General features: G+C 42.7%; 1 non-coding gene and 1 pseudogene across 1 annotated transcript; both read right to left on the reverse strand.

The window, feature by feature from the left end:
- Window positions 1–988: 988 nt before the first annotated feature.
- Window positions 989–1,151, reverse strand: LOC142428191 (U1 spliceosomal RNA). Its single transcript, XR_012780162.1, has one exon. It is a non-coding gene; the product is annotated as a U1 spliceosomal RNA (small nuclear RNA).
- A 4,841-nt stretch (window positions 1,152–5,992) lies between these two features.
- On the reverse strand, window positions 5,993–7,011 carry LOC142427863 (heterogeneous nuclear ribonucleoprotein A/B pseudogene; annotated as a pseudogene).
- Between the last annotated feature and the right edge of the window lie 480 nt (window positions 7,012–7,491).

The raw sequence follows: 7,491 nt of genomic DNA on the forward strand, positions 1-7,491 counted from the left end.
AATTTACATATGTGCTTTACACAATTGATGTGTGTATTGATTGTGATAAGAGTTGTATGAGTACCTAATAAGACGATTTGAAAAAAAAGAATGTGTCAACTTGTTTTTAAGGGCCTGTGGCATTTTGTGGGCTTGAGGCATTTTGTGACCCCATGAGTAATATTTCAATGTGCATTCTGAAGGAAGAGCAGAGACTCCTTTCAGGAGGAACACTAAATACATTTTTGGTAAGTGATAGTGAGACAGAGCATTTGGTAGCTGATAACTGCACAAGGAACCGCATACATATTGAGGTGATGAAATTATTTCTAGAAATCTTAACTAGAACTATGATCAATGTATTGTGACTCATCAATGGCACCATTGGCAGCCTGGTCTGAAACAAGGACACATAAAGTTTTCCATGTAAAGGATATGGCTATGACTCCTTGAAACCACAATTCCTGAGGACAGTTGTATCTGATCCAGTGGGTCTCATAGTATTTAGGCCTGTAGCTCTCAGTTTCCTAATATGTTTGAAGTAGCTTTACTCTCTAGGCACCAGGGAAAGTCTATGTGGCCTTGTCCAATTGGCACTTATCAATAGTGGATAATTAGGGTCAAACTTTTCAGATACAACAGTGCGTACTCAGAAGTCTTGACCTTAAAGACCCTGGTTTTATTTTGTTGGGTCTCAACTTGGCCCAAAATTGTTATCCACTTATCTCTTGAATCTGTGCCTTAGCTCTGTAAATGAGAAGTGTGACATTTCATCTACTGGAATCTCCCCATATTAAACCTGTGAAATATTTTAGTCCTTTCTCCTGAAGAACAAATCACCTATCCTCTCCCCACCCCCGCAAACCTTCCCTCTATTTTATTCAATAAAACATACTATTGACGGCATTCACTGCGTCAATCCATCTTTTCCAGGGTCTTTGTTTATGGCCCTCTCCTTAACCAAGCGTAAGATCCCTCTCCAAGGACAGGTCTGCTCTGAAGCATGACCAAAGGAAGAGCGTGACCGCAGTCCCCCACTACCACAAATTATGCAGTCGCGTTTCCCACATTTGGGAAATCGCAGGGGTCAGCACATCCGGAGTGCAATGGATAAGCCTCGCCCTGGGAAAATCACCTTCGTGATCATGATCTCTCCCCTGCCAGCCAAGACCCATCTGAGATCTGCAATGGTGTCCCTTGCTCCACAACCTCTTCTAAATCCAGCCTGAATCTCTGAGAGTTTCCTGTTAATGTATTTGCATATGATGTCAGTGATTTTTAAAATAATTTTCACCTTCTGTTGGATAACCTTTCTTTGGAATGAGTGCAAACATGACTCTTTTCCAGTCAGTTGGATGAGTCACTGTCTTCCAAACTTCTTGGCATAGATGCGTGCTTCAGCAGCTTGTGGAAACACTCCACATGGTATTGCACTGATGTACTGCTGCGACACTCACTGGGGCACCACTTTCCTGTCGGTTTGTCATCCTGTGGCGCCTTGTGTGTTGTTGTGATGCTGGAAGCTATGCCACTGGTATTTCAAGTACCAGCAAAGTAACCAAGGGAACAGGTTTCAACAGAGCTTCCAGACTGCAAACAAGGAGTAAGTTTTCCCTTTCATATAAATTAGCCAAGGGAAACATATGGATAGCTATGAAACCGTGTGCGATACTGAAATCTGCATGCATAGAACAAGAGCATTGTCAAAGATAGTGCCGAGAGATGAGCCCCTCAGGCTGGAAGACACTCAAAACACGACTGAGGAAGAAGTGCCTTCTCAAAGCACTGTGGACCATAATGCTGTCGATCGATAAAGCCTGAGGGAGGAAAGCCTTCAGAATCCTCATTTGCTGATGGGGCAGGATTCAAAATGAGAAGAAACCACTGAAAATATCATTTAGTCATTGAAACTTGGAGTGTACAGAGTATCGACCTAAGACAATTAGAAGTCATCAAAAACGAAATGGTGTACATAAAGGCAGATACCTAGGCATTAATGAACTACAATAGTCTGTATTGGCCATTTTGAATCAGAAAATCATACAGTTTAATTGTGCCAGGAATTACAAAGTCAAGAGGAATGGCATTGCATTAATTATTAAAAATGGTATTTCAAATTTTATCTTGAAGAACAATGCTGTCTGTGATAGGATAATGTCTATCCAGATATAAGAAACTCCAATCAATACAACTTCCATTAAAATTTATGCATCAATTACTAAATTTACTGATGCAGAAATTGAAGAATTCTGCCAATGTGTGCAGTCTGAAATCACACATGCAATCAAGATACTTTGATAATTGTTGACAATTGGAAAGAAAAAGGAAGGAAGAGTAATTGGAAAATATGATCTTGGTGATAGAAATGTAGCTGGAAATCACACGACAGAACTTTGCAAGATCAACAACTTCTTCATTGCAAATACCTTTTGCCAACAACACAAAAGGCGACTATAACATGACCTTCTCCAGATGGAATGCACAGACTGACTCCATCTGTGAGAAGAGACAATGGACATGCTCACTATCAGCAGCTAAAACCAGGCCCATGTTGACTGTGGGACAGGCCTTATAAGTAAATTCAGGTTGAAACGGAATCAAATGAAAACAAGTCCAGGAGAGCCAAAGTACAACCTTTGAGTCTATCCCACTTGAACCTCAAAAACATCTGAAGACCAGACTTGATGCATTGAACACTAATTACAGGAAATCTGATGACTGGGATAATATCTAGAATATCATGTATTGAGAGGCAAGCAATACAGTAAGGGGTTATTATAAAAGACAATAAAGAAAAAGAAAAAAATACTATTGACATATTATGTTCTAGCCTCCTAACTACAGTACATGATCATCTGTGGATTTATTTTTATGGTTTTATTCATTCGAAACAATTTAATAGTGTTATAGGCATGTAATCCACCTATCACACAGTTCAGTAGTTCAATCATAATAAGAGTTGTACACTCATTGCCCAATCAAATTATTTTTGAACGTTCACTCCTGCCTCCATGGTTAAAGCACTTTTAAAATGAGTTGTGTAATCATCATCAGTTCTAAAGAGTGCTCCCTCCCCATCCCACATGCATCATTTGCTCCCTCAAACCTACTCTCCCTAACTCCCGCCCTAACCTCTCCATCCCCTATAAACCCTTGCAGTAGTTCTTATGTTTGTGCTCCTATTCCTTCTGTGCTTAGCAACCTGGAAAACAAACAGAAGCAGTATAAAGAGAAAAAGTTCAATTGCAAGGATAATATAATATTACAGAGATAAAAATACAAATAGTTGGAAAGAAAGAAAAGACCGGCGTGAATTGGTATGATTTCTGTAAGAGCTCCAATAAAATGCTTTCAGGGGGAAATTGTCACGCATCTGAGTGTGAGTTTGAGCCCCTGTCCCAACAACCAATTTTTCAAAAAGACATAAGAAAGTGTCCATTTGGGATGGTATCTGTATTTGAAATGAATTCACCTCTGTGATGTTTGGCTTAGGATCTGTAAGTAATAGTGACTTTATTAGATAGAAACCAGGCTACTGCCAACAACATGTTGGGTCAAATTGGGGCCAACCTGTTGCTCAAAGTTTACATTTGGAAATCCACAAGGGTTGCAGCGACCAGGAGCACAGGAAGGAGGATGGTGGGGGATGGAATAAAGACAGGAGACCTGATACAAGAAGCTGAGGCAGGTGGAGCCTTTTCCCTGATGAGGAAGGAGGCTTCCCAGCAACTGCAGCGCATTAATTTATACGGGCAAGGCATAAGGAATTTCATGGCTAGTCGAGGGGAGTCGGAAGCTGGGAAGAAGGAGCATAGCTGATCTGCAGGTCATCCTGCTTCAGCGATGTTACAGGGAACAAGGGGGGAACTGTCAACTGTCCCTTAGGTGAAGGACACGACACTTGTTGCATCCGCTCCTTGAGCTGTCAGCACCCTTCCATGGGGCCCTGCCTCAGCTGAAGGAAGTGATGATCCTGCCCCACTAGTCCAAGAAGTAGACAGTTTTTCCCCCCAAGAGTTTGCCTCCAGCTTCTCGCAGCCTTCACCAGTTGCATCTCACACTGGACACCTGCAAACATAGGGACATTCCAGTCAGCAAAACCCTCACACACATCCACTGTGTCTCTCCACCATGCACATTCACGCTTGCTTTTTCTCTGTAAAATCACTTTTTAACATAGTAACAAGGAAAACCCGGATCAGCACTCAAAGGTGACTTGTGTTCAGTCCTGATAATTGAATTTGGACACCTGGGAATTCCAGAGTTGAGGCACTTCTCCCAGGGCTGGGTTGTTTTATCAGCAGAAGGAAGGGTTGACACCAGTAAGTGAAGTGCATGACTGCTGAGAAGGTCATCACAAGAGCAGATAAGAATGTCCTAAGTATCATAGGGAGTCTCAGGCGTGTTGTTTATGATGAGTGGGGCTGCTAATTACAAAGTCAGCAGTTTGAACCACCAGTGGTTCATTGGGAGGAAGATGAGGCTTTCCACTCCCACTGAGATTTGCAACTTAACACTCCTACAGGGGAAGTGCTACTCTGGCCCCTTGTGTCTTTGAGAGGAAATGACTCAATGGCAGTGATGCTTTTTGGATGTGCTTTTGGAAGGACACTGCATTCTGGGTAAAGTAAGGTATGTATAATTTTACTATACTAAATGGAGAGAACACATCACTTTATTGCATTTTTGAATAAATACACAAATGTGGGTAGAGGCACCATTACCATCTTAACTTTATAGGTGTAAAACTACAAATGGAATTCTTAAAATTTCAGCTGTGTATCCCCCAGAGACTCACCTCATGCTCTTTGTCCATGTTCTTTGAGCTCTTAGGGGGAAAAAACAAAGAATTTGAGGTAGGCTACTTCAATGCTATAGGGTGAAATTTGTAAGATTTTCCTATGAAACTATCAGAGGACAACTCTTCATACCTAAAAGAATAGGTGAGCACAATGTCCCAATGGGGAACAGTTCCTCAGTTCTTCTATCCACACATGTGCCCATCATTGCAGGTTTCCATTGTGTTCAGAGTTCATAATGTGTTCCATGTTCTATTTCCTTAGTTTAAAAAAAGTCTTTGAAGATTAACAATTTGATAACAAAATTTACTCATCATAAGCTTCTGAGTTAACTTTTATGTCTTTAATTTAACTGACCCCACAGATAGATTATACAGTCCCCGTTAGCCATAATTATTAGTATTTTTACCCACACTTGTGCCTCTGGTCTTGGGTCACAAGCCAGTTTTGTGATAAGACAGACTTTAACCTACTTTGTCGTTTATGCTTCTTGCTTCTGCTGTCATATGGTTATTTCTCATTAAATAAGAATTTTAAATCACACTCTTATACTTACTTAAAAATGACTTTATTGTTCATGCTTAGATCTTTGGATATTTTTAGTTGTATGCCTGTGTGTGGCGGGTGGGGGACATGATCTGATACACGGATTCATTCTTCTGCACGTGGAAATCTAATTCTTTTTTTAGGGGGGGGTTTAAATTTTTATTTCAAAAGCTTGGATAGCTTCAATATCCAGGTCGTGGCAAAATCAGGACATGTGTAAAATACCTTACAATACATTAGATTCCCAAAAAGGTACCAAAAAGTACAGTAAAATTAACACTTCCGTTAACAGGAAATGTGTGACACAAATAATATAAAATTAAAAGGTGAAAAAAGGTGACACTGGTTTCCTAAGATGCAAGTTTACTCTTTACCCACCAGGGCCTGCAGGCCCCGGATACAGAGCAGCAGCAGGGCGCACACCCACCCCTCGGGTTTGGGGGAACCTGGTGTTAAATTAGGCCCACGATGCTGCTCGGCCTCTGATACACCACACGCTGCTAACACAACTAGCTCTGGAAATAGTAAACAGGAGAGTGATTTCCAGGGGGAAATTTTTAAATAAGATGCACATGGGACAGGCCATAGAAAGTTTGCCAAGTTAAATTTGGTACATAATTGTGTTCACTGATATCCAAACGGAGCGGCGCGGTCACCTGTCGGTGCCTGCCACGGCCTCAGTATGGCTTGTAGTTATTCTGGTGGCCACCGCGTCGCTGGCTCTTCCCGTAATTTGTACTACCCTGACTGTAGTCGTAGCCGTAGCCGTAATAGCCATAGGGCGAGTAGTCGTAGCCGCCATAGCCGGCCCGTAGCCCTGCTGGTAGCCGTAGCCCTGGTTCCAGTAGTTGCCGTAGCCCTGATTCCAACTCTGACTCTGACCTCCACTTCCACCACCACCACCACTGCCTCGGTTCCCTCGGTTGCGGTTTCCACGGCCCCCAGAGCCGTACTGCTGCTGCTGGTAGACCTCTTTGGGCTGGGCCACCTGGATTTCACACTTGCTTCCACTGACAGTGTGAAACTTTTTCTCCAGAACCTTCTTCACAGGTTCCTCTTCTTTATAGGTGATAAAAACAAAGCCTCGTCTTTTGTTAGACTTTGGATCCATGGGAAGCTCAATGGCCTCAATCTCTCCAAATTTGCCAAAGTACTCCCTAATCTTCTCCTCAGTGGCCTCAGGATTCAGACCCCCAACGAAGATTTTCTTCACCGGATCCTTTTTCATGGCCATGGCCTTTTTAGGGTCAATAACCCGACCATCCAGCCGGTGCTCCTTCTGGTCTAGTACCTTCTCCACGCTGGTTGCATCTTTGAAGAGGATGAACCCAAACCCTCTTGACCGTCCAGTGTTAGGATCCATTTTTATTGAACAGTCAACGACCTCTCCAAATTTGGTAAAATAGTCTTTCAGATCCTTTTTGCTGGTATCCCAGTTCAAGCCACCAACAAACATTTTTCCCGCGTCCTCCTCGTTCTTGCTGGCGTTGATCTGGTCTCCCTCGGCGCCATTCTGATTGCCGGCCGGGGTAGCGGCGGTCGCCGTGGTGGCTACAGTTGCAGTCGCCATCGTGGTCGTGGTCGCGGTGCCGGACCCGGCCGGCGACTCGCCCTCTGGGGCGGCCTCGTGCCCGTTTTCCGTGGCGCCGGTCGTCTCCATTGGCTGCTCGTCACCCGTTTCCGACATAGCTAGGCCGGTGCGCTGCGGCTCAGCTTCCCTCCGGCCCGCGTACTTCCGCCGCCTCGGAAATCTAATTCTTACAGAATCATTTATTTAATGGTTACTTCACTTAAGAGGATTTAATACTCTTTTTTAAATTAATTTTAACAATTTATTAGGGGCTCATACAATTCTTATCACAGTTCATACATATACATACATCAATTGTATAAAGCACATCTGTAGAGTCTTTGCCCTAATCATTTTTTTCTCCTCTTTTCTTTTTTTACATTTTATTAGGGATTAATACTCTTATATAAAATAAGTTTACCTCAGTTGTATAAGCATATAATTTTTACTTTAAAATTTACTCCATTAGTCTATGTGGAGTCCCTCTGTGAAGGATTACACTCTATTCTGCTCACCATATAACAGGTGATTCACACTCACCCAGAGATACCTGAGAGTAAGGTCTAGTGAATCATTTCCCAAAGATACCTGGAAAGT

This window comes from Tenrec ecaudatus, chromosome 15, assembly GCF_050624435.1.
Source record: "Tenrec ecaudatus isolate mTenEca1 chromosome 15, mTenEca1.hap1, whole genome shotgun sequence".
NCBI lineage: Eukaryota > Metazoa > Chordata > Mammalia > Afrosoricida > Tenrecidae > Tenrec > Tenrec ecaudatus.